Source organism: Tursiops truncatus, chromosome 9, assembly GCF_011762595.2.
Source record: "Tursiops truncatus isolate mTurTru1 chromosome 9, mTurTru1.mat.Y, whole genome shotgun sequence".
NCBI lineage: Eukaryota > Metazoa > Chordata > Mammalia > Artiodactyla > Delphinidae > Tursiops > Tursiops truncatus.
The window spans coordinates 23477674-23504936 of record NC_047042.1 but is presented as its reverse complement, the minus strand read 5'-3'; the positions used below and the strand labels follow the sequence as shown (position 1 = coordinate 23504936).

General features: G+C 34.3%; 1 long non-coding RNA gene across 3 annotated transcripts in view; it reads right to left on the bottom strand.

Annotated features, from left to right (window-relative positions):
• Positions 1-1183: 1183 nt before the first annotated feature.
• LOC101326260 (uncharacterized) overlaps positions 1184-27263 on the bottom strand; it is a 41018-nt gene continuing 14938 nt past the window's right edge. Inside the window, exons 2-7 of one of the 3 annotated variants that reach the window (XR_004528094.2) lie at positions 19931-20078; positions 18162-18252; positions 16133-16179; positions 4793-4866; positions 3161-3322; positions 1184-1662 (exon numbers count right to left, since the gene is read on the bottom strand). This is a non-coding gene — a long non-coding RNA (uncharacterized lncRNA). Of the gene's footprint in view, positions 1663-3160; positions 3323-4792; positions 4867-16132; positions 16180-18161; positions 18253-19508; positions 19908-19930; positions 20079-27263 lie in introns of those variants that run through there. The other 2 variants (XR_004528097.2, XR_004528096.2) reach the window with 2 other exon arrangements.

Sequence of the window (27263 nt, the reverse complement as noted above, 5' to 3'; positions counted from 1 at the left end):
TACACCCATTTCCTTATTTTTTCAATTGTGTGTAAGTCTGCCCAAAGGCACAATTATAACAATACTAAAACTGAGGCTTGTTTAAGGAAATCTATACCTGTGATTCTTCTAAATCTAGTAAATCATGTAATCTACAGAGAACAGTGTTCTTCTCTATCTGTAAAGAAAAAAAGAGACAAATCATTGTGTAAAGAGCAGTAACTTTTCCTTGTAACTGTCAAATGTTTAAGCCAAGTCAATATACTTGTTGACAAAGACACTCTAGAAAGTTTTCAATCTTTCACCTTAATTTAGCCACATAAAGACCCAAGATATTGGACATTCAGGGCTCATTAAGCACTGATGAAATAGATCATATAATTTTAGTAGAGAATAGTATCAGAAAAGTTTTACAACTACTATACTTCATTTTGAAAAACATATTTTCCCACTAGAACAAGGTTTTGTTGTAATTTGGCTTTTAAGTGGATAATCTTTTCTATCTATTATATAAACAGTTATATGAATTACTTTGTTTAATCATAACTTATCTGTTAATTGACTAATGACAGGTTTTAAAGGTGATGCAGTATTTCCTTCATTATAATGTGAATATATTAGGTTAGCATTTTGAATATATTCTGTTCAAAGGATTGTAGGCAGAATTGTTCAGTCCTTTTTTTAGTGAATAAATATAGGCAGAAAGCATCAGAACAAAAGATTGAGTTGCCTTCCTAGGCCCGAGCTCTCAGTCTCACATACTCACAAATATTGTTCCAAATGTTCCACTTTATTTTTTTAATATTAGATTAGATTCACATTTTGAAAATGGACAGTTTTTCACTGTTAAAATTTTAAATTTTCTGGAATGTCTCAAATAGAATGGTTGCTGATGAATCCCTGGCTATTGGAAACATAAAATTTTATTAGAGATTAGTTGTGATAATTCATGTAAAACAGCATAATTTTGGTGCATAAAAGAAGGTCAGTAATTATCAGTGGCAGCTCCAGAATTTCTGTATAAGACAGCTTACAGTCAGTAATCTGATTGGAAGTAGGGTAAGACTTGTTTTTTTTTTTTTTTTTTAACATCTTTATTGGGGTATAATTGCTTTACAATGGTGTGTTAGTTTCTGCTTTATAACAAAGTGAATCAGTTATACATATACATATGTTCCCATATCTCTTCCCTCTTGCGTCTCCCTCCCTCCCACCCTCCCTATCCCACCCCTCCAGGCTGTCACAAAGCACCGAGCCAATATCCCTGTGCCATGCGGCTGCTTCCCACTAGCTATCTACCTTACTACGTTTGTTAGTGTGTATATGTCCATGACTCTCTCTCACCCCGTCACAGCTCACCCCTCCCCCTCCCCATAACCTCAAGTCCGTTCTCTAGGAGGTCTGCGTCTTTATTCCTGCCTTACCCCTAGGTTCTTCATGACATTTTTTTTTCTTAAATTCCATATATATGTGTTAGCATATGGTATTTGTCTTTTTCTTTCTGACTTACTTCACTGTGTATGACAGACTCTAGGTCTATCCACCTCATTACAAATAGCTCAATTTCGTTTCTTTTTATGGCTGAGTAATATTCCATTGTATATATGTGCCACATCTTCTTTATCCATTCATCCGATGATGGGCGCTTAGGTTGTTTCCATCTCCGGGCTATTGTAAATAGAGCTGCAATGAACATTTTGGTACATTACTCTTTTTGAATTTTGGTTTTCTCAGGGTATATGCCCAGTAGTGGGATTGCTGGGTCAAATGGTAGTTCTATTTGTAGTTTTTTAAGGAACCTCCATACTGTTCTCCATAGTGGCTGAACCAATTCACATTCCCACCAGCAGTGCAAGAGGGTTCCCTTTTCTCCACACCCTCTCCAGCATTTATTGTTTCTAGATTTTTTGATGATGGCCATTCTGACTGGTGTGAGATGATATCTCATTGTAGTTTTGATTTGCATTTCTCTAATGATTAATGATGTTGAGCATTCTTTCATGTGTTTGTTGGCAGTCTGTATATCTTCTTTGGAGAAATGTCTATTTAGGTCTTCTGCCCATTTTTGGATTGGGTGTAAGACTTGTTATAAAGTTGTGATTTTCATACTAAGTATATTGCTTTTATTTTGATTGTATATATATATATATATATATATATATATTTTTTTTTTTGTATATATTTTTTGAGGTTCCTAGGAAGGGAGGAAGGATGGAAACTATGGTTAAGTGGAAAATTACCCCCCGCAGGCCATACTTATTCCACGTATGTTTATTAAAGAAAGGCTTCCATTTAGGGGAGATAAGGTCAGACAGTCATTCCTCTATGTACAAGGGGCCACAGGCAGTAATGTCTAAAACACAGAGGCCTGAACCACCTCTACAGTTTTGCTAAAACTCCTACTGTCCACATTTACCTGATTTTTTCCTGTAAACTCTGAGTAATTCAGTTTTCCTGCGTTGAACATTGTTTTTCTTCAATTTTCTTGTACTGTTGTATTCAGTTTTAGTTCATGAATTGTAATCATTCATCAGGGCATCCACATTTAAACATATAGGGTGCACACCGTGATTTTGGACGGCATGTCTATATGCTAAAATCCTGTTTCTGTATTAATATGTTATCTTCATTTTAAAATAGCATATTTATCCTATTTTATCTCTATCATTTACTGAGTTTTTATTTCTCATTAATTTCTAGGTTATTGAATTTTGCTTTTTATTTTCTTTTCTCTTGTAAATTTCAGTCTCCCGAAATATCTACCATTTTCATTTTTACATAACCTTTCCTAGTCAGTGACATAATAAATTGTTTGTGATTTCTAAAATAATTAGCTAGAAATAATCAAGAAATGAAAAGTTAGCACATATATAGCTTTTGTGCAACAGTCTAACTTTTCAAGGGAGACAATTTCATATTTTAGCCCATTCCTCCCAGAATAAACATGTAATATAGTGATATGCTTGATATTAATACGCCTTATTACTCATTCAGCCTTCATTTATATTTTAACTTACATTAAGCATCTCAAAACTTCACAGATGTATTAAAAACATTAGTTGACCAGATATGTTCAGAAATATTTGCAGCCTCATTTATAACCTCTTTTTGATAAAATGAAAACAGCTAATATATAAACTACTGTTATTGAAGCTCTATATAATTTTTGTTATATACTTACTTATTTTACTTTGATCTTCATGCACAGTATGAAATCATAAAAGCAGTAAACATCACCACACCAACACTCATTAAGATCATTTCTACCAGACCAAGGAGGTTTATTTTTCCAGTCACTTGATTTATGAACATTGCTCTCTTCTCATCACCAAATGGTGCCAGTCTGTAATCAAGTTAATAATTTTTAGCATTATTTGGGTAGTTTAGTGGAGCAAAATAGTCAAAACCCTCCACTTATGTATCAGTCTTTTTTCAAAACACTGCATACATTTTAGTCGTCTTTATCTGTAAGACAAACCAATGGAAGTCCTTTTGCATGTCAAACAAGGTAATAAATGCCAAGGTGGAATATTTAGAGAGAGAAATATAATCCTCTTCCCTTTAAACATGTTATATAGCAGTTTTCAATACACTGGCTTCACTGATCAATACAATGGTCTTACAGAAATATTTTCCAGTTTTCCAAATGATGTTTCCTAGTGACAGAGGGAAATGGCAAATATCAACAGTTTCCTTCCTCTAAAGGCTTATGAAATGCGTGTCCTAATTCTGTGCCTAATCAGTTCCATGATTCACACTAAAAATATCTTGTCAGGTAATAGATAAACTGCCTATACCTACTCAGACCTGGTCTTTATAAACTTGGTTGGCTTTTATTAGCAGTCAGAATTCACATTGAGTTATTTGGAGTTTCACGTTTGCCTCTTTCCCATCACAGGCAGTATGACAAGAAACAGTGTTTAATAGATGCATTATGAAAATAATCTTAAGTGATAGGAAGTACTTTGTCATTCTAAAATAAAAACACTGAAATCTAACATAATCCTGACATTTCTGTGTGTCTTGGTTCTCTCAAAATAATTAATTATATAATTAATAATGTATGAACTTGTCCATATGGGTAATGGAAACTCATACTTCAAATACTATACATACTTATTCAGTTTTCAAACATCAAAAGCTTTTTCTATATACAAAGAAGTTTACTGTTTTTAGTGACTAATAGATTAAAAAATACTAACCTCATTAAGCCAAAGAACAGGCATCATATAGTCTGTGTCAGACCCCTTAATGCTCTGTTATATACACTGAAAATAATTATGAAAATTTATACTAATACATTACACATGTATAACAGAAATGTTAGTAATTACTAGTGTAAATGAATGTTCAGAAATTAGTTGCTCTTGCAACTAATTTTTGTTCCCTGTAATAAATCATTTAAATTTTAATATGGATGTTTCTCAGACATCTTTCACTCTTATAAATCTTTCTAATACAGATTTCTAATTAAATTAACTTTTTCTAAGCATATATTTTCCCTTTCACAAATTATGCCAGGAAACTAAAATATGAATTCTAGAAACTATGGTCATGGAAATATTTGGACAGCTAGCAAAATGAGCAATGCCACCATATACTCATTCCAAAATGTGTGTAAATACCATTTCAATAGAAAATATATATAATTCTAAATTACAAATGAAAGTTACAAGCATTTAATAATTATTTAATGACATTAAGCCAAAGAGAAGTTGACATTTTATGTTCTTTCCCCTTCCTTTCATAGATATACTCATATTCTTAGAAGAAAATACTAAAAATCATAATGAAGCTCGTTCAAGAGACTCACTCAATTTTTCTTGCTGGCTTAACCAGTATATTGATCTGCAGCTGTTTTTCAAATCATAAAGTAAATCCAGATACCTAAAAAGAGAACAAACTAAAATAATTACCCACTTCCTTTAAAAAAAAAAGTCTTTTATAAATCCAAAATTTATTTTTACTGTTATGTAGAACCTAAGGTGAAACTGTACTACTTGAAACTTATGAAATTTATTAAATAGTTAATTGAACATATTAAATATCACATACATAACTCTCCATAATTAAATTTTATTTGTATATGTCTGTGCATATACAGATGTATACGCATATGCGTATGCATGCACACACACAATTCCTTTTCCCAGCCTCGTGTCTAAGCTTTAGTTAGATTTGTGGTATTTTTCTGATCTGGTTTTGGAGGATCAACAACAACAACAACAATACTGATACCTAGAACTCATACAGTCAATTTAAATCCTGAGCTATGCATGTTCAACTATATATCAGCCAGAACCTGTGTATCATCAGTATAATTATAATACTACTTCTATCATTATTTAAACTGAAACATGCCTGCTAAAATTCTGGCATGTCATTTAAATTTTGAAAAGGAGAATATTAAAATAAATTAAAAGGTGAAACTGTTACACTATAGGAAATTTAATAGATTTTTTTCCTGACACTAAGTATAATAGATCTTGCCTCAAATGCTCATATACCCATAAAATCTCTTTTAATCCTTTGTAATCTACAGTGTCAATTCATAAAAGCAATGCTTGTAATTAAGTATAAAATGAGCATAAAATTGTAATTTATACCAAATTGTTTTAAGCCAGTTAGAATCATTCCATCATTGCTTTCCCTGACCTGTGAACAATTAAAAAGTCTATAAAATTCCACATGCTAAAAAACTAGGCTAGAATTACTGTGACATTTCATAAGCAACAATAGGAAGAGATCAATGTAATTTTCATTGAGGTAAAAGTAAGTAATTTATCAAGATTTTGATGTAATAAATATGATAAATAAATATGATTGAGAGAATGGAGATAATATAATTTTTCCCTCATTTTTAGAAAACAATATTAAACCAATCAGATCAATAATGTAGTTGCTTACAGGTTCAGCATCTAAGTACTACTATGTTCTTCTTCATTTGGACTTAAGCCTTCAAAAGATTCTGTAATTTCAGGACTTGCATGTAAACAATGAGGAAGTGAAATGTACACAGGTTTTCCTGAAAACAAGTTTTAACAGACAATTGGGATAAATCATTTTCCTCATTACACATACCTCTCAGAAAAGATTTCCTTGAAAATAAAGCTTTTTAAGTTAAAAAAGAAATGCAAATTTGGCTTTGAATACTAATTGGAGGGTCAGGGTAAGGGAAGATTATAACATCTAATCACTTTTGAACAAAAATAAAGTTTAAACTTCTCCTAGTAACCAGTCAATTGATGTCTGTTGTTCATCGCTTTGGTGTTTATTTTAAATACGCAAAGCTTAGCTGTTGAACACAAAGTTACAACCATATACCTTCATGTTTCAGGCAGTATATGTCTATGGACTGAGAATTTATTGAAGAGGTTTTTCTCTCTTTAGTCACACTAACTCCAACATGAAGTAGGTGAGCAAAATAAGATAGACTCCAAATTTCGTGTTTGAGTCAATTCTTCTTTCAGAGACATCCTGAAATATACTTATTTTTATTGACCATTTTCTAGGGTAGAAAAAGTTAGAAAAATGTCAGCTGGATAAATTGGGATGCAAAAAGTATTCTGAGAACTATTTTCATTTTACCCTAAATCTAAAAGGAGCACAGGGTTTCTGCACAGCAAAGGAAACCATCAAAAATGAAAAGGCTACCTATGGGATGGGACAAAATATTTGCAAACCACATATCCCATTAGTGATTAACATTCAAAACATACAAGGCATTCACACAACTCAAAAAAATAAATAATCCAATTTAAAAATGCATGAAGGACCTAAAGTTATATTATCCAAAGTAGCACAGGGAAATATCAGTATGGTTTTACCTAACAGTAACTAAGTTTTGCAACACTGAAACAACTGGGAGCTTGAAAGCGGTACAAAAATCAGAAAAAAAATATCCTACCATCACCCTAACTTTCTGCCCTTATTGCTTTCTCACTTTAAATTTCTAGTGGAAAGGAATCCCGGGTGAAGTTTACATTTTAAAGAATAATGCAAATTATGCCATGGATAGTGACACTGAGAACTTGTACTCACCTTCTTTGCATTTGCTAACATCTAGCACACCATATAAGGTATAGTCTTTGGAGGTAATTGTTTCTGTGCAGAAACAATGGTTGCCTGGATTTTGAAGTGGAGATGCAAAAGCCCTGGATGGAAAAATGAATCTACACACAGGGATTCCTATCAGATCAATTTTGCCTTCAAACACAGCATAGAATGATCTAAACACAGATAAGAAAGAGCTTCATTCTGGGAAACTGAACTTCATTCTGGAGATCCATCTTTTCCTATTTTTAAATTTATATTATTGCTTTAACTTACAAAAATTAGATATAATCTTGTTAGAATTCATGCTTAAATCTTAGGGAAAAAAATCTTGGGAAATTTTAAGGCTTAGCAGAACTGTACTTGAGTATGAGCTATTCTTATCTTTGTTTTCAAAAGCTTCTCAGATTATTTTTTGCTTATGAACTACCAGAGAGTATTTATATTGAAGACATTTCTCATAGTTAGTTTCCTCTATGGACTAAATATTTATATGACTCCCTCAAATCCTTTATTTTTGCCCAATTTAAATGAAATAAACATAAAGTTTCAATCTTCCAAAGCTTAATCCTGGAGAGAAAGGCTGCTCACTTGCTGGGGTCCATGCATTTGGGTGTTTATTGTATGTCTCCTACGCTCCATTGTTTACTACGTGTCCACCATAACCCCTAAGTTTGTTGTCTAAGCTGTGAGTCTGTTTCTGTTTTGTAAATAAATTCATTTGTATCATTTTTTTTTAGATTCTGCATATAAGCAATATCACATGGTATTTGTCTTTATCTGTCTGGCTTATTTCACTTAGTATGATATCTCCAAGTCCATCCATGTTGCTACAAATGTCATTATTTCATACTTTATAATGGCCGAGTAATATTCCACTGTATATATGTACCACATCTTCTTTATCCATTCATCTGTCCATGGACATTTAGGTTGCTTCCATGTCTTGGCTATTGTCAACAGCGCTGCAATGAATATTGAGGTTCATGTATCCTTTTGAACCACGTTTTTCTCCGGATATATGCCCAGGAGGGGGATTGCTGGATCATATGGTGGCTTTATTTTTAGTTTCTTAAGGAACCTCCATACTGTTCTCCATTGTGGCTGTACCAGTTTACATTCCAACCAAGAGTGTAGGAAGATTTCCTTTTCTCCACAACCTCCCCAGGCTTTATTTGTGGATTTTTTGATGATGGCCATTCCTATCAGTGTGAAGTGATATCTCATTGTAGTTTTGATTTGCATTTCTCTGATAGTTGACGATGTTGAGCATCTTTTGATGTGCCTCTTGGCCATCTGTTTGTCTTCTTTGGAGAAATGTCTATTTATATCTTCTGCCCAATTTTTGATTGGGTTGTTTGTTTTTTTGATATTTAATGATTTTTTTTTTTTTTTTCTGGTACGCGGACCTCTCACTGTTGTGGCCTCTCCCGTTGCGGAGCACAGGCTCCGGACGCACAGGCTCAGCAACCATGGCTCACGGGCCCAGCTGCTCCGTGGCATGTGGGATTTTCCCGGACCGGGGCATGAACCCGTGTCCCCTGCATCGGCAGGTGGACTCTCAACCACTGTGCCACCAGGGAAGCCCTGTTTTTTTGATATTGAGCTGCATGAGCTGTGGAAGATTTTGGACATTAATCCCTTGTTGGTTGCATTGTTTGCAAATATCTTCTCCCATTCTGTGAGTTGTCTTTTCGTTTTGTTTATGGTTTACTTTGCTGGGCAAAAGCTTCTGAGTTCAGTTAGGATTTATTTATTTTTCTTGTGATTTCCATTACTGTAGGAGATGGTTCAGAAAAGATATTGCTGTAATTTACATCAGAGAGTGTTCTGCCTATGTTTTCCTCTGAGAGTTTTATAGTATCCGGTCTTACATTTAGGTCTTTAATCCATTTTGAGATTATTTTTGCCTATGGTGTTAAAGGATGCTCTAATTTCACTTTTTTTTAACATGTAGCTGTCCAGTTTTCCCAGCACTATTTATTGAAGATACTGTCTTTTCTCCATTGTGCAGTCTTGCTTCCTTTGTCATAGATTAATTGACCACAGGTCTGTGGGTTTATTTCTGGGCTTTCTAGCCTGTTCCATTGATCTATATTTCTGTTTTTGTGCCAGTACCATACTGTTTTGATGACTGTAGCTTTGTAGTATAGTCTGAAGTCAGGGAGCCTGATCCTCCAGCTTCGTTTTTCTTTCTCAAGATTGTTTTAGCTACTCAGGGTCTTTTGTGTCTCCATACACATTTTGAAATTTTTGTCCTACTTCTGTGAAAAATGCCATTGGTAATTTGATAGGGATTGCATTGAATCTGTAGATTGCCTTATGTAGTATAGTCATTTTGACAATATTCGTTCTTTGAATACAAGAACATGGTATATCTTTCCATCAGTTTGTGTCATCTTCAATTTCTTTCATCAGCATCTTATAGTTTCACAGTATAGGTCTCTTGTCTCCTTCAATAGGTTTATTCCTAGGTATTTTATTCTTTTTGATGAAATGATAAATGGCATTGTTTCCTTAATTTCTCTTTATGATCTTTCCTTGTTAGTGTATACAAATGCAAGAGATTTCTGTGTATTAATTTTGTATCTTGCAACTTTACCAGATTCATTGATGAGCTCTAGTAGTTTTCTGGTAGCATCTTTAGGATTTTTTATGTGTAGTGTCATGTCATCTGCAAACAGTGACAGTTTTACTTCTTCTTTTCCAATTTGGATTCCTTTTATTTATTTTTCTTCTCTGATTGCCATGACTAGGCCTTCCACAACTATGTTGAATAATAGTGGCAAGAGGGGACATCCTTGTCTTGTTCCTGATCTTAGAGGAAATGCATTCATCTTTTCACCATTGAGTATGATGTTAACTGTATTTTTGTCATATATAGCCTTTATTATGTTCAGATAGGTTACCTCTATAGCCACTTCCTGGAGAGTTTTTTTTTTTTTTATCATAAGTGATGTTGAATTTTGTCAAAAGCTTTTTCTGCATCTGTTGAGACGATCATATGGTTTTTATTCTTCCATTTGTTAACATGGTGTATCACACAGATTGATTTGCGGATATTGAAAAATCCTTGCATCCCTGGGTTAAATCCCACTTTAGCATGTTGTGTTGTCCTTTTAATGTATTGTTGGATTTGGTTTGCTTGTATTTTGTTTAGGAATTTTGTGTCTATGTTCATCAGTGATATTGGCTTGTAATTTTCTTTTTTTGTGGTGTTTTTGTCTGGTTTTAGTATCAGGTTGATGGTATCCTCATAGAATGAGTTTGGGAGTATTCCTTCCTCTGCAACTTTCTGAATAGTTTGAGAAGGAGAGGTGTTAACTCTTCTCTAAATGTTTGATAGAATTTGCTTGTGAAGTCATCTGATCCCGGACTTTTGTTTCTTGCAAGTTTTTAATCAGTTTCAATTTCAGTACTTGTGATTGGTCTTTTCATATTTCTATTTCTTTTTGGTGCAGTCTTGGGAGACTGTACCCTTCTAAGAATTTGTCCATTTCTTCCAGATTGTCCAGTTAGTGACATATATTTGCTTGTAGTTGTCTCTTATAATTCTTTGTATTTCTGTGGTGTTTGTTGTAAATTTTCTCCTTTTTCACTTCTAATCTTATTGATTTGAGCCCTCTCCCTTTTTTTACTTTATGAGTCTGACTAAAGGTTTATCAATTTTGTTTGCCTTTTCAAAGAACCAACTTTTAGTTTTATTGATCTTTTCTATTGTTTTCTTCATTTCTATTTCATTTATTTCTGCTCTGACTTTTATGATTTATTTCCTTCTACTAACTTCAGGTTTTGTTTATTCTTCTTTCTCCAATTGCTTTAGGTGTAAGGTTAGGTTGTTTATTTGACATTTTTCTTGTTTCCTGAGGTAAGATTGTATTGCTATAAACTTCCCTCTTAGAACTGCTTTTGCTGCTTCCCATAGCTTTTGGATTGTCAGGTTTTCATTTTCATTTGTCTCTAGGTATTTTTTTTATTTCCTCTTTGATTTCTTCAGTGATCCATTGGTTGTTTAGTAGCATGTTGTTTAGCCTCAAACTGTGTTTTTTTACAGTTTTTTTTTTTTTTATTATAGTTGATTTCTAATCTCATAGCATTGTGGCTGGAAAAGATGCTTGATATAATATCAGTTTTCTTAAGCTTACTGAGGCTCATTTTGTGGCCCAGTGTGTGATCAATGTTGGAAAATGTTCCATGTGCACTTGGAACAGTATATTCTGCTGCTTTTGGATGGAATGCTCTCTAAATATCAATTAAGTCCATCTGGTCTCATTTGTGTTTTAAAGCCTGTGTTTCCTTTGGTCTTCTTTCTGGATGATCTGTCCATTGATGAACGTGGGGTATTAAAGTCCCCCACTATTATTGTGTTGCTGTCAATTTCTCCTTTTATGGCTGTTAGTATTTGCCTTATATATTAGGGTGCTCCTATTTTGGGTGCATATATATTTACAATTGTTTTATCTTTTTGGATTGATCCCTTGATCATTATGTAGTGTCCTTCCTTGTCTCTTGTAACAGTCTTTAACGTCTATTTTGTCTGATATGAGTATTGCTACTCCAGCCTGAAGTGTGTCTCTTGTAGACAGCATATATATGGGTCTTGTTTTTGTATCCATTCAGCAAGCCTGTGTCTTTTGGTTGGAGCATTTAATCCATTCACATTTAAGGTAATTATTGATGTGTATGTTCCTATGACCATTTTCTTCGTTGTTTTGGGTTTGTTTTTGTAGGTCCTTTTCTTCTCTTGTGTTTCCCACTTAGAGAAGTTCCTTTAGCATTTGTTGCAAAGCTGGTCTGGTGGTGCTGAATTCTCTTAGCTTTTGCTTGTCTGTAAAGCTTTTGATTTCTCTCTTGCATCTGAATGTGAGCCTTGCTGGGTAGAGTATTCTTCGTTGTAGGTTCTTCCCTTTTATCACTTTAAATATGTCATGCCACTCCTTTCTGGCCTGCAGAGAAAGCAGCTGAGAAATCAGCTGAATCAGTTTCTGCTGAGAAATCAGCTGATAATCTTATGGGAGTTACCTTGTATGTTATGTGTTGTTTTCCCCTTGCTGCTTTTAATATTTTTTCTGTCTTTAATTTTTGTCAATATGATTACTATGTGTCTCAGTGTGTTCCTCCTTGGGTTTATCCTGCCTTGGACTCTGTGCTTCCTGTACTTGGGTGACTATTTCCTTTCCCATGTTAGGGAAGTTTCCAGCTATTATCTCTTCCAGTAATTTTTTGGGTCCTTTCTCTCTCTCTTCTCCTTCTGAGACCACTATAATGCGAACGTTGGTGTGTTTAATGGTGTCCCAGAGGTCTCTTAGACTGTCTTCATTTCTTTTCATTCTTTTTTCTTTATTCTGTTCTGCAGCAGTGATTTCCACCATTCTGGCTTTCAGCTCACTTACCTGTACTTCTCCCTCAGTTACTCTGCTATTCATTCCATCTAGTGTAGTTTTCATTTCAGTTATTGTATTGTTCATCTCTGTTTGTTTGTTCTTTAGTTCTTCTAGTTCTTTGTTAAACATTTCTTGCATCTTCTTGATCTGTGCCTCCATTCTTTTTCCAAGATATTGGATCATGTTCACTGTCACTACTCTGAATTCTTTTTTGGGTAGATTGCCTATCTCCATTTCACTTAGTTGTTCTTCTGGGGTTTTATCTTGTCCCTTCATCTGGGACATACTTCTCTGGCATTCCATTTGTCTAATTTTCTGTGATTGCAATTTCCATTCTGCAGGATGCAGGATTGTAGTTCTTGCTTCTTCTCTCTGCCCCTTGGTGTATGAGGCTGTCTAAGCAGCTTATGCAGGCTTCCTGGTGGAAGGGTCTTGTTCCTGCCCACTGGTGGGTTGAGCTGGGTTTTGTCCCTCTGGTGGGCAGGGCCATGCTCATGAAGACGTCAAGCAGCCTGTCTGCTGATGGTTGTGGCTGTGTTCCTGCCTTCTTCATTGTTTTGCTTGAGGCGTCCCAGCACTGGAGCTTACAGACTGTTGGATCAGGTTAGGCCTTGGGGAGGAAATGGCGGCCTCCAGGAGGGTTCATGCCAATGAGTACTCACCAGAATTGCCACTGCCAGTGTCTTTGTTTCCACCATGAGCCACAGCTGCCCCCCACCTCAGCAGGAGGCCCTCCAATACTAACAGGTAGGTCTGGCCCAGAGTCATATGATGCCACTGCTTTTTTCTGTAGGTCCTGGTGTGCCTGGGACCTTGTGTGTGCCCTCCAAGAGTGGAGCTTCTCTTTCCCCCAGTCCTGTGGAATTCCTGCAATCAAACACCATGGCCCTTCAAAGCCAGATTCTCTGGGGTCTCCTCCTCCCTTTGCCAGACCCCCAGGCTGGGAAGCCTGGCATGGGGCTCAGGACTTTCAATCCTGAGGGAGAACTTCTCTGGTATTATTATTTCCAGTTTGTGGGTTGCCCACCTGACAGGTATGGGATTCAGTTTTATCGCAGTTGTGCCCCTCCTACTGTCTTGTTGTGGCTTCTTCTTTGTCTGTGGATGTAGGGTATCTTTTTTGAAAGTCTCTTGGTTTTTTTGTTTTTTTTTTTTTTTGGTGGTGGTTGTTCAGCAGTTAGTTGTGATTTGGGTGTTTTTGAAAGAAGGGGTGAGCTCACGTCCTTCTATCCTGCAATCTTACCAGCCAATCAACCCAGAAATTTGTACACATGTAATTTTTAAATCCTCCAGTAGCCACATTTAAAACTGATAAAAATATCAGTTATATTTTATTTAACCCAGTATATCCAAAATAATATCATTTAATGTATAATCAATATAAAAATTAACAAAATCTAAAGATCCAGTGTGTACTTTATACTTATAGCACATTTCAGTTTGTACCAGTCACATTTCAGGTACTTAATAGTGACAGGTTACTAGCTGCTACCATATTCAACAAGTCTGTGTACTATACTATTCAATGGTATTCAATTTTGTATTAAATTTTCCCACTCCTTAAAAATAAATGAAAGTTTAAAAAAAAAACAATGGCAAAATCACATGTTGTTAAAACTGTGATTGTGTTTTTCTATCCAATCAGTAGAGTGGCAATTTCCTTACCTTGAGCTTCCTTTACAAGTTCTTTTGGTAAATGTTCTTACTGTCGATTGTGATTCATTCACCTAACCTTATGCTGATTAATGTTTTTTAAATCATTTATTGAAGTTCTCTCACTAAACAGAATTTTATGCAAATAGTTTGAAAATGTATACATCAAAATGGGCATTTTTTGAGTTTATTGAACCTCTACAATTGTTAAGGTCCGTGGCACACACTGGATATAAGAAGAAATAACTAGATAATTCCTCCATTTACTCCACAAATGAATATCAGTAAAATGAGCCACCACTGAATGTGTTTGTTCAAAACAGTAAGATGGGCATTGTCTACAACTGCCTTCCAACACCTTAGCCATTAAAGGAAAATAATACATCAAAAAGCCTTAAAAATCACCTGAAGTATTATCGAAGATGATGTCATAATGACACCATAAAGTATGTCATAATGACACCATAAAGGTCATGACCGTAAGATAGTGGATACTAGCAGGACTCTTTTTTTAAAAAAATACATTCAAATGTAAATCAATATTTTCATTTTATGTCTCTTTAAGCTTATTAAAGAAGGTATAGGAAGTACTTCTAAATCATGATAAAAATGTTGGAATTTTTCCATTTTATCAGTCTATTTTCCTAGTGCTATAACCAACAGTCTCTCTCACACAAATTGTCTGAGTCCCTGGCCTGTCCAAACTACCCCTGCTCCTTGTTTGTTTTACTTCTATTTTCCTCTTAGATACTTTTAACTTCATGCCTGATGCTCATATATTTATATTATGGTCATTAATGAATCCTCCAATTCCTGTTTTAAAACTTCACTACTTCTTAGTTTTGGGCAAAGTTTTTAAATACATTTTTTAAACTCATGATAAATACTATTTAAAAGAAGCACAGTATATTTTTCTCTGTATCGAAGGATTGAAGTTTATTCTTAGGAAATTACTAAAGTTAGTGGTATTGGGACACCTTTATTGGTATTGGGACATTATTCACAGAAATGCATCACTTGGAAAGGAATTTCTTCACCCATCCCCATGGCTCAAAGCTCTGCAAATCAATCAATCAGTGGTTTTGCTGTTTTTTTTTTTTCCTAGAAGAGTGTTAACAAAATTAAACATGCAAAACTCAGCAATACCTTTGTGAAAATGAACATTCCCTGTGTTTCCTTTTTATTCCCTACTTTTTACATAACTTTAACATTTTTCATCTTCATTATATATTTTCCTATAAAGTATTGCCTCACCGGCTTTGTAAACATTATGCTCTGCTTCTGTTGATATTTCTTAGTAGCTGAAAGCTCGCCTCTGATTTTAATTACCTCATTTTGATTCCCCTTGCTTTTTAAACCTTAATTCTTAAACTAATAGATATATGTGTACTTTGCTTTTCTTCAAGGAGAATAATAAGTTGGATCTAACTATACTTTAAATCTAAGTTCATAGCACCTTCTTTCTTCCCAACTCTAATTCAGAATGTTCATTTGTGCATACATTTTTCATGGTTAGTACCTTGGTTAGTACGTATGTAACCTTGTTTTTGTTGCTTCTGTTGTTCTTTTCTCTGTAATTCTGATCATCTTATTCAAAATAGATGGCTCTACTTGGAAATTCACTGATTCTACTTCATATTGAAACCTCCCCTTGGATGTATGTTTACCTTTTTTAATTATATTGATTTTTAAATTCTTTCAGTTTTAAATTATTATCTATACAGTATATACAAAACATGTGAACAGTAACTACTACTCTAAGTTTTTCTAACCCCTTACTTCTGCAGCCAGGAAGGCAGTTAATTAAGTAAAGTTTTTACAAAGCAAACATTTCCCTAGGAGTGCAGTAAAGGTTTATCCTCAGTGGTTAATCTTGAGAAGTTCAGTCACATTAGACAGACATTTACTAAGCCTGTATAAGAACAGAGATTCTGAATTATGTTGTAGGGATATAAAGACAGGTAAATGCATACCCCTCCAGAACATTGTAGGTACGATGGTTGATTTATGGGAGAAAGGAGGTGATTTCACTGTGATTATTACCACAGAAGAAATGCCCTTACCTGTACCATTAATCATGTCACAATCGCTTGCCCACTAAGAGACATGCCTTAGGAATAAAAAATAAAAAAAAAAAAGGAAATGAACATTGTCATTCCAAGAACACCATATCACATTACTTTGTCTATTATAATTCAGTACTTCTGCTAAAATAATAAATATTGATTAGACTAGATGTGACAAATGCTAAGTTTAAGAAATATTCTAAATCATTTGGTCTATGTTTTATTTGAAGTTTTCATCTTGTTGAGATAAATGAAGTGCCTGTTACCATTAAATGGCCAGATTAAAAAATAAAAACTGCCAAATGTTGTTAGTTAGAAACAATTTGGAGCAGCCAGAGTTCTTCAAAAAAGGTTGAGAAATATTTATCAGAAATTTAGATCTCTTCTTACGTTAAGTTTTTTTTGTTGCAATGGGAGAAGTGGATTGTATCATAGTATGTTGAGTGTTCAACTGAATAGGAGGAAAATATTAAGTGGATAACTGATGCAAACTCAGTATGAGGGAGAAGAGGGCAGTGTGGAGGAGGACAGAAAGAAGCAGATGTTTGATCAATAGCTATTGGAAACATGCAGATAATCAATTTATACTTTTCCCCTCTTTTAACTCTTGCATGAACTGACATTAAAGTAGGACAAAGTTTATTAATTTATACTTTGGTATCTACTTAAGATGTTTGTATTGTTTCCTGGTATATATACATATAACAGTAGAGATAGTTTGCCACTTTTTGATGATGGAAAACAGGTTTTTCAAACTCCTAACATACCATCCAGTAAGATGTCAAGGCAAGCTGTTGCTTCTTTTTTAAACAGAGTAAGCTATTAATCATGCTCAGTCTTGCCATGGTCAGTTAAATTAACCTTATCATAATCTTAAACTCATGTGAAATTCTTACTCCAATTAGGAGCATATAGTAACTCTCCTCAAAACATCTCTGTGATATTGAAATGGAAGAAATTCTCACTTCCGTCAGTATACAAACACTATGTGATATCCCCTAAAATGAGCATTTAGAAGTGTTTGTTTTCCTCCATTAGACTTTTCTATAAAAAAAAAAAGTGACTATGGACTCTGTAGAAGAAAAAGGGTTACATGAGTTAGTATTTAAATGTTTTATGCAAATTTTAGATAGGAACTCAGTGTGAGGTAATGGTTACTTAATTAATAAAAAGATTTCATCTCTTATGATTTTGATTACTTTATTCTTCATCAAGAAATCACTGATGTAAAACTCATTTTAACTTTGAGGAGAAAAGGCTTTTTCTTGATATTTATTGGGATTCTTCCTATTTTAGACATATGAATTAGGTGTCTCCAGATAAACAGTCAGGAGCTAGGGAAAAGTAGGAAATCATGGCTATATGAACATATCTCATTCTACTGCTACTTCACAGGAGGCGTGCTCTCTATCAAGTTTAATATGTCAATGTTAGAGCAGGACATAGTAATTCCATTTTCATATTGATAAAGTTTTAAAAAGCTGAGTTATCAATATATAAAATTATTTCAAGAAAAATTTGAAGGGGAAAGTCATGAAAGCATTGGCATGGATTCATTTAGCTTCCGTCTTTATAGACATATTTAGTCATGTCCCTGGAATGAACAATTTTTATATTTCATGCTCAGTAAAGAAAACAACAGTAAGATATATTTTCCTACCTGTTGGATGATAAGTTGACATATTGACTTTCTTCCTTTTCATTTGCAGTTATGTAATTGTATGAGTGCACAATAACGCTGGTTATGCAGCAGAGGTGGAAGTAGTTCCTTTAGATTTCTTTATGTAAGAGACCCTGTGCATAAAGGTCAACCCTCAAGTGGGGCTGATACTCAGCACCTATGCACTAGTAGGACCGGTCGTCGCAACTAAAGGGTTAACGCCTGGCAGAACGGGAGTTTCTAGGACTGAGATACAGGCAGATCTGTTCCATAGGTTGGTGCCTGTGCCTTACCAGTTGTTAAACAAGTTTCTTGCCTGCCTTAGAGTATCCTAGTGACACACACACACTTTGTGTGAATACTTACTTTATGCCTTTAAATGTGTCAATTATGGCAATATGGCTTATGTAGTCTTTTCCATTGAAAACTTTATAAACTCCATCTGAAGTATTGTGGTCTGAAAAGATATGTACAAGAAAAAATTACTTCTAGAACAAGCCATATTTTCCAAGTTATAAAATATGTAATTAACTCACTTTTGCATTTCTCAAACACTGGTTGTTCATAATTATTTTATGTGATTTGAAATATATATGCAATAAAGTTTTAAAATTATTGGTCTTTCACATTTTAAAAAGACAGAATGTAAAAGGTGCCTAGAAATAGCTGTAGATGCTGAGACAAAGGTAGAAAATAAATATCAGAAACTGACGTGATCGAACTCCAGCACTCTTTGTTGTAATTAAGCCAGAAAGGCCATTGTGATCACTACTCCTATTATATTGAGATGAGGGGCTAGTGAACAAAACCTACGAGAACAATGACAGATTTCTAGAAGTTTTCTCAATGTTATGATCTCTAATAAGTGGTTACTAAAGATTAGGTACATAGAATTAAAAACAGAATTAGCCAAGGAAAGAAGAGTATTTGAGTTAAATAATAGTAACTGAATTCATTATTCCTCAAGGCTTTCTATACTTATATTTAATTGATATATAAGCTTGCAATCCTAAAAACCATCTAAAATATAATAACAGCAATGAATTAGAAAATATAACAAATATCTCATATAGTGACAAGTGAAATCATACTCAGTTTTTCAGTTCAGTAGTCATCTTGTTCTATTCGTGACTCATAATGTTAAGCTATAACTAAATACATCACCAAGTTCACATTTTAAAAAATCTCCTAACTGCCATTTCATGACATTTGTAGATTACTAGGAGTTCATATCAACTAATTTTATGAACATATGACATTGCTGAGTTATCATTCTCATGTAAATTTTGAGTAACTTTTAAGTTTACATTAAAACAAATTTGTAAGAGGTCTAGAGAAGGAGGAATGATATGATAAATACATTTAACACAAATATATGGCATTAAGCTTGATTATTTATAGATAGGAAATCAAAGCCAAAACTGTATTCAAAGCCCTTACCAGCTTACCATCTAATTTTAGACAATTTATGTATTTATCAAAGAATGGAAACTTGATTGAATGTCAGCTTCTTAATTTTAATTGTTAAATTCAGATATGTAAATTTTCCCAACTAGTATAGCTGAGTTCATGTGAGATAGAGACTTTTAAGTAATTAGAATATGTATTCCCAGATCAGAAATACACACTAAATAATAAAATTATGAATTGCCAATGCCACCATATTTATCCAGTTAAAGTCTAACAATATCGACATTCATATTTGGTACTCACAGGATAAAACACACCAACTGTAGTAGTAATAGGGTGTGGAATCGAGCTCAAGAATGGCTCCTTATAGCCCCACAATAGTTCTTTCAAACTTCTCTTTTGAAACATAGAAGAGCTTGATCTTTTGATAAGTAAATTGAGTACTCCTTGAATAAATACATTTGGATAGAAATGGGGTGCAGTCTCCAAAAATGAAATCACGGTTTAAGACACCAATTGCAGTATCAGATTTTTAACAAATAAATGGAAAATACTAGAATTTAGCTTAATAAAAGAAAGGGCCATAATTCAAAATAATGCCATAAGAATACATTGTCATAAAAATGACAAAATAAATGATATCTAATGATAGTTCTAATCATGAGATTAATTACAGTGGATTCTAGAGATTTCAAAACCAATAATTTTGCTGTTTGTCTACTCACTGCTACAGCCAGATTGAGAACAGTGAAAGTGTCATTCTCGGTTCCAACTGACAGTGAGGGTTCAAAGATGTTACCATTGGGCTGCTGAAAAGAGACTGTGTGGGTCTCGGAGTCCCACGTTATATTTTCCTTGGCTAGATAACAAACTCTGAAAAACAAAAGTAAATAAAATTCAAAATAATTGTTGCAAGTGAACATTAAGTCTCAAATGCTGTTTATTCATGCAACAAATAATTTTTGAATGCATAGACTATGTCAGAAATTAGGCTAAACAAGTAGGTTAAAATGATCAGTAGGCCAATGCTGAACCTCTAGCAAAGTTGAGAAGAGGAATCTTAGATGTGCATAGCAGAGGAGAGGGAATACATGTTATTATAGTGGGTTACACAGATTCTGTGGGAAAACACAGAACAGGAACAAACCCAGGCTTGGGTTGGTTGTGGTGGGGATAAGGGACAAGATAGGAGACTGGGATTGACATACATGCATTATTGATACTATGTATAAAATAGACAACTGATAGGAACTTACTGTACAGCACAAGGAACTCTACCTAATGCACTGTGGTAACCTAAATGGGAGGGAAGTCCAAAAGGGAGGGTACCTGCATGTGTATGGCTGATTCATTTTGTTGTGCAGTGGAGGCTAACACAGCATTGTAAAGCAGCCATACTCCAATAAAAATTAAAAAAAAGAAGATACAATTCCACATAAGTGGTCTGAATGACAAAGAGAAGTTTAGTTGGGTAAAATAGCATAGAAAATAGCATGTATTAGGTAAGAAGTAGGAACCAGGTGTAATTTTAGAAATGCAGATGTTTCGATATAGTTGGTTTAAGGAGTAAGGAGAGTGGTGGAAATAAAGCGACTGTAATAGGCAACATCTGGAACGTGAAAGGGTTGCATCCCATACTTAAATGTTTAGCTTTTATCCTGAGAGTCAGGAGGAGACAGCAGAGAGGTTTAAACAGGGGAACAGTAAGAGCACGTTTTCTTATATTAGAAAGACTGTTCAAAGTGCACAGACTTTCCTGTACTGGCTTTTCCATAATTTCCAGTATTTTAATGAGAATTAAAGATAGCTAATGGAATACAATTTCCACTTTGGAGATCAGTTCCTCTCTATCCCTGCCCCATATACTGTATACTCATTAGTTCTAAGCTCCTGGAAAATACCAACTACTTTTTAGGAATGAGGTGAAGGGTGATTATTATGGAAAAAAATCTTTTGCAAGTACAAGATATTTACTGAGATGAAATAGGGTATTCATTGCTCTATCATATATTTGAATGTCTGCTTTGTGAGGCTACAGTAGATATCTGTTGTTATCTAACTAAGGTAAAGACTGAAAAAACATGAAACTGAAGTGTAAAAACCAAAGCAAACCAAAGAAAACCTGACCTGATTTCAATCAGGTATAATAAAAAAGTAAATTCCTATAGGATAGGTATTATGTGTGTTTTGTATCCCCAAGCACTGTCTGGTATATGGTAAATATTTTTGAATAAATAAATAAATTAATTGTTCATATTCTTTAAAAAGGGAATTCACAAAAAGATAGAAATATCTTATTTCTAATATAATTTCATCAAAGCTTTATTATTTACTATTCTTGGAGTACTGTAGACATACAAAGAATATAAAAATCTGAAACAGCAGCCAGGACAGTCTATTAGTAGTCAGTTACTCTTTTCTCTTATATAATTGTATTTTAAACTTAGGTTACATATTATTAATATTTAAAATTAAAAGACTGTAATTTTCAGGAAGATTGATATATATGTAGTAGTTGAAATAATAGCAAAAATAATTGTGACCCAAATTCTAGTTTACTTGGTTGTACTTACAACGCTATACCAGTAGATGGCGCTCACTAAGGGAAAAATCCTTCAAACTGAGGCCTGTGCTTAGAATGTACTTTTAAAGAGAGAACATCATCACTCAATTTTTGGTTTAAAAATGAGAATATATACAGCTTTTAGAAAGTGTTGGTTAATAAGGTCAAAGGGAGGAATTTGCCTCAGATTTAGCCCAGTATTGCTTTCTATGTATGCCTGTCAAAGCAAAGTAACTTAAATTATTATTATTTTTTATGTTGAATCTGAGAATATTCTGAAGGAGGTACCAGGTCTTCACAGAAATGGTCTAGGTTGGAACATATATCATTAAGATCTCAATCCAGGCAATTTTATGCTTTGACCCATGTCACATCTTGTCAATCAAAGTTTCATCAAGCTCACTTTAGCAGCCAAAAGCCAAATAAGCCTGTGGTTCTGTTTGAGGAGAGACATCCTCCTCCACTTAGAATTTCAACTGAGTTCAGGGTGTAACTGGTGGAGAGGCAGGATCACCTCAACACGCGGAAGACTCTCAAACTATTAACTTTTTCTGAAAAGTAAACAGTCGTTTTCCCATTATTTAAGGCATCCAAGGGGACACTAAGGACTCTGTTTTGTTGACATCATGAGAGAAGATGACTCATAGTTGATCATAATTTCCTTTAACATTGTCATGTAAATAGGAGTTTATTGTTTATGTACTTTAGCTGCCAATCCAGCTTCTCTAACCCTCAGTTCATTGCTTCTCCAAGTAAATCAATTATATCTAACCCACCCTGCTTTCATCCCAGATAGAGATAGGTTAAAGCCTCTAAGAATACAATTTATATAACCTATCAAGCAAGACTAGGACAGGATTCAATATTATGTTTATGTTTTCCCATCCTCCAATTAATATCCTTAAAGGTAAAATCATAACCCCTCCAAACAAACAAAAAATTAAACAAAAACTGTGATGAGTTCTCAAATTCTAGAAACTATTCTCTTTTCTTGCATGTGGTCAGTTCACAGAGTTGTGATTTTTAAACAGTTATGCCTAGATTCTTACTAGGTCATATGTGAATTCTAGATTTTCATAGGTACACATCGTAGCTACAACATTTTTTGAACAAGATATTCATATAGGCTTTTGATAATGACATAGAACTATAAGACCCTGAAAAAATAAAAATATTTTTGAAGGTAAGATTTTTTTCTGTAACAATGAAAACCAAGTCGTCTTTGACAGAGTTGTGAATAGTCGCAGACCTGTGCCTGAAGACAAGGAGATGTGGGGTTAATTACTAGAACAGAATAGGTACCAAGGTGCTCTGCAGCTTACATATCATGTGCTGCGGCAGCAGGCATCACCCTTCCAACTACTGTTATTTCATTATATTTGAGTGTGAGTTGTCAATCTAGAAACATATTAATACATGGAAAGGAAAGAAATTATATAATTGTAGAATATCTGAAGCAGATAAGAAAGTTAAACTATGAATTAGAAGAAACCATTATAAATATGAAATTTTGTAATAATGCTTGATCATAGTGTATAACTAGTTGTAATTATTCTTGAGGAAAAATCACATATTTGTATGACAAATGATATAGCAGGACTTAACTCTGTTCCCATATGGGCACCATAAATGTATTCCTAATCCTTGGTTAGGTTTAGTGTTTTTAGCACCTCAATCTTTCCTTTCCTTACTTTGATAGTTAGAAAAGACACATAGTCTAAAATTTAGATAGAAGAAAATGTACTCAACAGTCTAAGAGATATCAGTCCTAAGTTTGTATGAATATGGTAAATCACTTCAAATCCCCTGGTATCAGTTTTTTAAATTTACAATTGAAAAGTTCTGGCTAATTATCTTCCCTTAGTTCTTATAGTTTAAGAATGAGTTCAAAAGTCTATTAAACTGTTAAGGCATGTAAGATAAAGGTATAGCTTGTTTAGTCTCAGTACTGAAGAAAATATAAGAATGAAACTATTGAATAAATACAAATACCCTTAAGACCTGGAAAATAGTTTGAATAGAAGTCCTTAGCAGGTATTGTAGTTAGGTAGAATCAGTTTAATGCTGCGGTTCTCAGAACTGAGTGTGTATTGAAATCCCCCAGAGTATTTGTAAAACTCATTGCTGAGCTCCAAAGCAAGAGTCTCTGATTCATTTGGTCTAAGGTGGGGCCTGAGAATTTGCATTTCTACTTAGTTCCCAGGAGATGCTGATGTGGCTGGTTCAGGAGCCACCCTTGGAGAACCACTCATATAACCTACGCTTTCAATTTTAGGATTTTAAAGTGCTCTGGTTGTAAAATTGTGATAGATTTTTTTCTATTTAGCATGCATATTTTAGACTTGTTGAGAATATATGCCACAAGTGTAAAACTCCTGTAACTTCCTAAATGTAGGGCAGTTAATTGATGCTGGTAAATTCATAATAAAATATATATTTCTTATCATCATTAAATCCTTAGATTAGGGTTTTATATAGGCAGAAACAAAAATTTCAGTGTATATTAATGGCAAGAAAATAACAAGTATATTCCAATACAATGGCAGTTGTCAAGTGGAAGCTTTTTCAGAAATACATATGGTCAAGGAAAGAGTGCCACTTATTATGGGGACTCGTTCACCTGTACGTGTAAGGACCTCTTTGCTTAACTTTAATTTTGCTGCTGTTAACTGCCACTCCCTCTGGATTCTGCACATCGAAGATTCAGAACTGTCTGTAAACTTCTGTGCCTGTTTTAACCCAATTTTTAAAAGCAATTGTACCTTCATCAAGGACAGCTTCCTATGAAAAAGAAAACAAGTTTGGGTTATTTCTTTGTAGTAGGTACGGGCACTTGTTGGAGTTTAAAACCTTTAATTATTCAATAAAAGGACTAAGCTCAAGTATCTTGCTCATGAGAACCTTTGTAACCTGTCATATGTTTGCAACAGAAATGTTTTCAACAAATTATGATAGCAATCTCTTTTAGTTAATCTTTTACACAGAGAATCTGTGTGTAATATTGCAGACATGTCTGTTGATTGTAAGGCCAACCGTTGGCAAGCTTTAGAGTGACTTTATGTGAGAGTTCACAATTTACTAAGGAAATTTTATTAAATCTTTTCCAAAAAGTTCTTATCAGGTTGAACATTAACTTCTGCCCTCAGTGAGTTGGACTGAGAAGGCAATACAGAAAAACAGAGAAAAATCTAGTGGTATTGGAAGCTTTTTCTCTTTTTTCAAAAGTTGGATACTTCAGGGGGAAGTCACTTAACATTTGTTAGATTAAGAAAAATACAAATTTGACTTTTCTCCTTCAAAATCCTGCTCAGTGTGGCTTCCCTAATTCTCAGTATATTTACAGCAACCTGTTAGTACCTGTTTCCAAAAATTACAACAGTCTAATTCAGTACAATTAAGTTACTACTTTTTAGATAAAAGGATGAAGGAAATTTTCCTTTTATTCTTTTGTGAAATCCATTAACATAATTCATGCCCCTTGTAGTAATGATAGACAAACAAAAAAATACCAATGACAGAATCAGAAAACCCTACATTAGAAATCTCTCCTGTGCTTCAGGAGCTGGCACTGAGTGGAAAGTCACCAAACCCCTTGGGTCAATTTCAGTATCTGTAAAACGAGGGAGTTATCATAGATGCTCTCCTGGATTCCTTGCAAGGCTTTCACTCTCTGGGCAGGAAACCTCTGGAGCTCTAGTAGCTAACGCAGACAAAGGTGACTTTGTAGCAGGCAGTGTTTCCAAGTAAGTACCTTGGGAGGGATGCCCAGGTATAAAGTTCCAACTTACCTTAGCGCTAGAAGAAGAGGAAGGAAAGTATTTCACAAAAAATGAACCCTAATCAGACCCATGAATACAGGGACAATCTGATTTCTTTGTTTCCTTCACCTGCAAGCATCAATTCATAGAATGATGGATCAGGAAAGGACATTGAACATTAGCACATTTTCTAGGAGAGCGTGCTGAGGCTCTGAGAAACCAGGTGTCTGGCCCAAGGTAACCAGGCAAATATCTAGAAGTAGAATCATGACGAGGATCCTAGTCTCTGACCCTTAGGCTGGTCCTCTTTTACACCGTGTTTTTACTAATTTTTTTGTTTCTGTCATCTCTGCACTTAGTTGGTAGAACTCAAATTGAGTTAGCTGTCTTCAGGATACTTTACTTATTGCTTAATGTAGAAAATAAGGGGAATCCTTAGAGAAGAACAGGGCATTGGGTATAATGCCTTTACGAAACCCTGTGCTGTTGCCATCCTTTTACACTGGGTACATTGGAGCTGCTAAAGCAATGTGAGACCTTCTTAATTTTTACAAGCAATTGTCCTTGGAAATCTTTTTATTTGCTCCTAAAATGTCTTATTTCCATAGCAAGCCCAAAATTAAGATAGAATTGCACGTAGATAAAGTATTATTGCTATTCCTCTAAATGTAAAGATGTTTACCCTAAATGATCAGAGTGTTATAGCTGAAATCTATATGGAAGCTGAAAGCTATGTTAATTTACCCATTTCAAGAGACTTTATGAGGGGAAAACACACATGAGCATACACACATACACATGATTACTCTCACACTATAGAATCTTAAGGACTAATACAATATTAAGTGTTTATCATGTACCTCTGAAGGTACATATTTATTTCAGTTTTTAATGAGAGGAACACAATGTATGTTTATATTGAAAAGGCACTGTGATAGAATGTACTTGGCAGGACAGAAAACTCCCTAACTATCATGCTTGTGCATTTAATATCAAAAGGCATCATAAGTGTATCATGCTTTTTCTTCTAAATGCCATGAATCATTTTGCCTTGTTTGTTCATCTGGAGACATAGATAGATAGATAGATAGATATTTTTTTTTAAATGGGAAAGTTGAAACACAAAGAGTTGAAATCAGTGCATGAATTATCAGCTGTTAGAGATAGGGTCATCTAACCCCATCCATTTTTTTTACAGGTTGAAGTGGGTCCTAGAGAAACAGATGTCTGATTCAGTGTTGTATGACAATTTAGTAGTAGGTAATGGAGAATCAGGCCTTTTACTCCAATCTTGTGTAGTTTCCATAATACCATGATTTGTTCAGAGACAAAGAAAAAAATATTGAAGCAGCAGAACAGAAATAAATTTCTTCTGATCGTAACACTACCGTATGTATCAGAAAATTGTATTGGCCTACTTGAGTACTAAGACTAATTTTATCTCCAGTTCCTTTAGTTTTAAAAGGAGGAAAAGTTTTTATGTCCTGTGTGAATTTAAGAGGCCTTGATTTTAAATTGACCTTGGGCTATCTGGTCTATTTTGCACATCTTTCACTAAATTTGAAGTACAAAGGTGATAAATATGTGTACAGAAAAACTAATATAATTTAAGATCCTCTCACTTGCCTGAGAAGTACATCAGTATGTGTCCCTGACTTTAAATGTTCAGATTATCCAGCCCTAGTAATAACTGGATTCCAGCCTGATGACTCTTATGTGGCATGGTCTGCAGCTGCA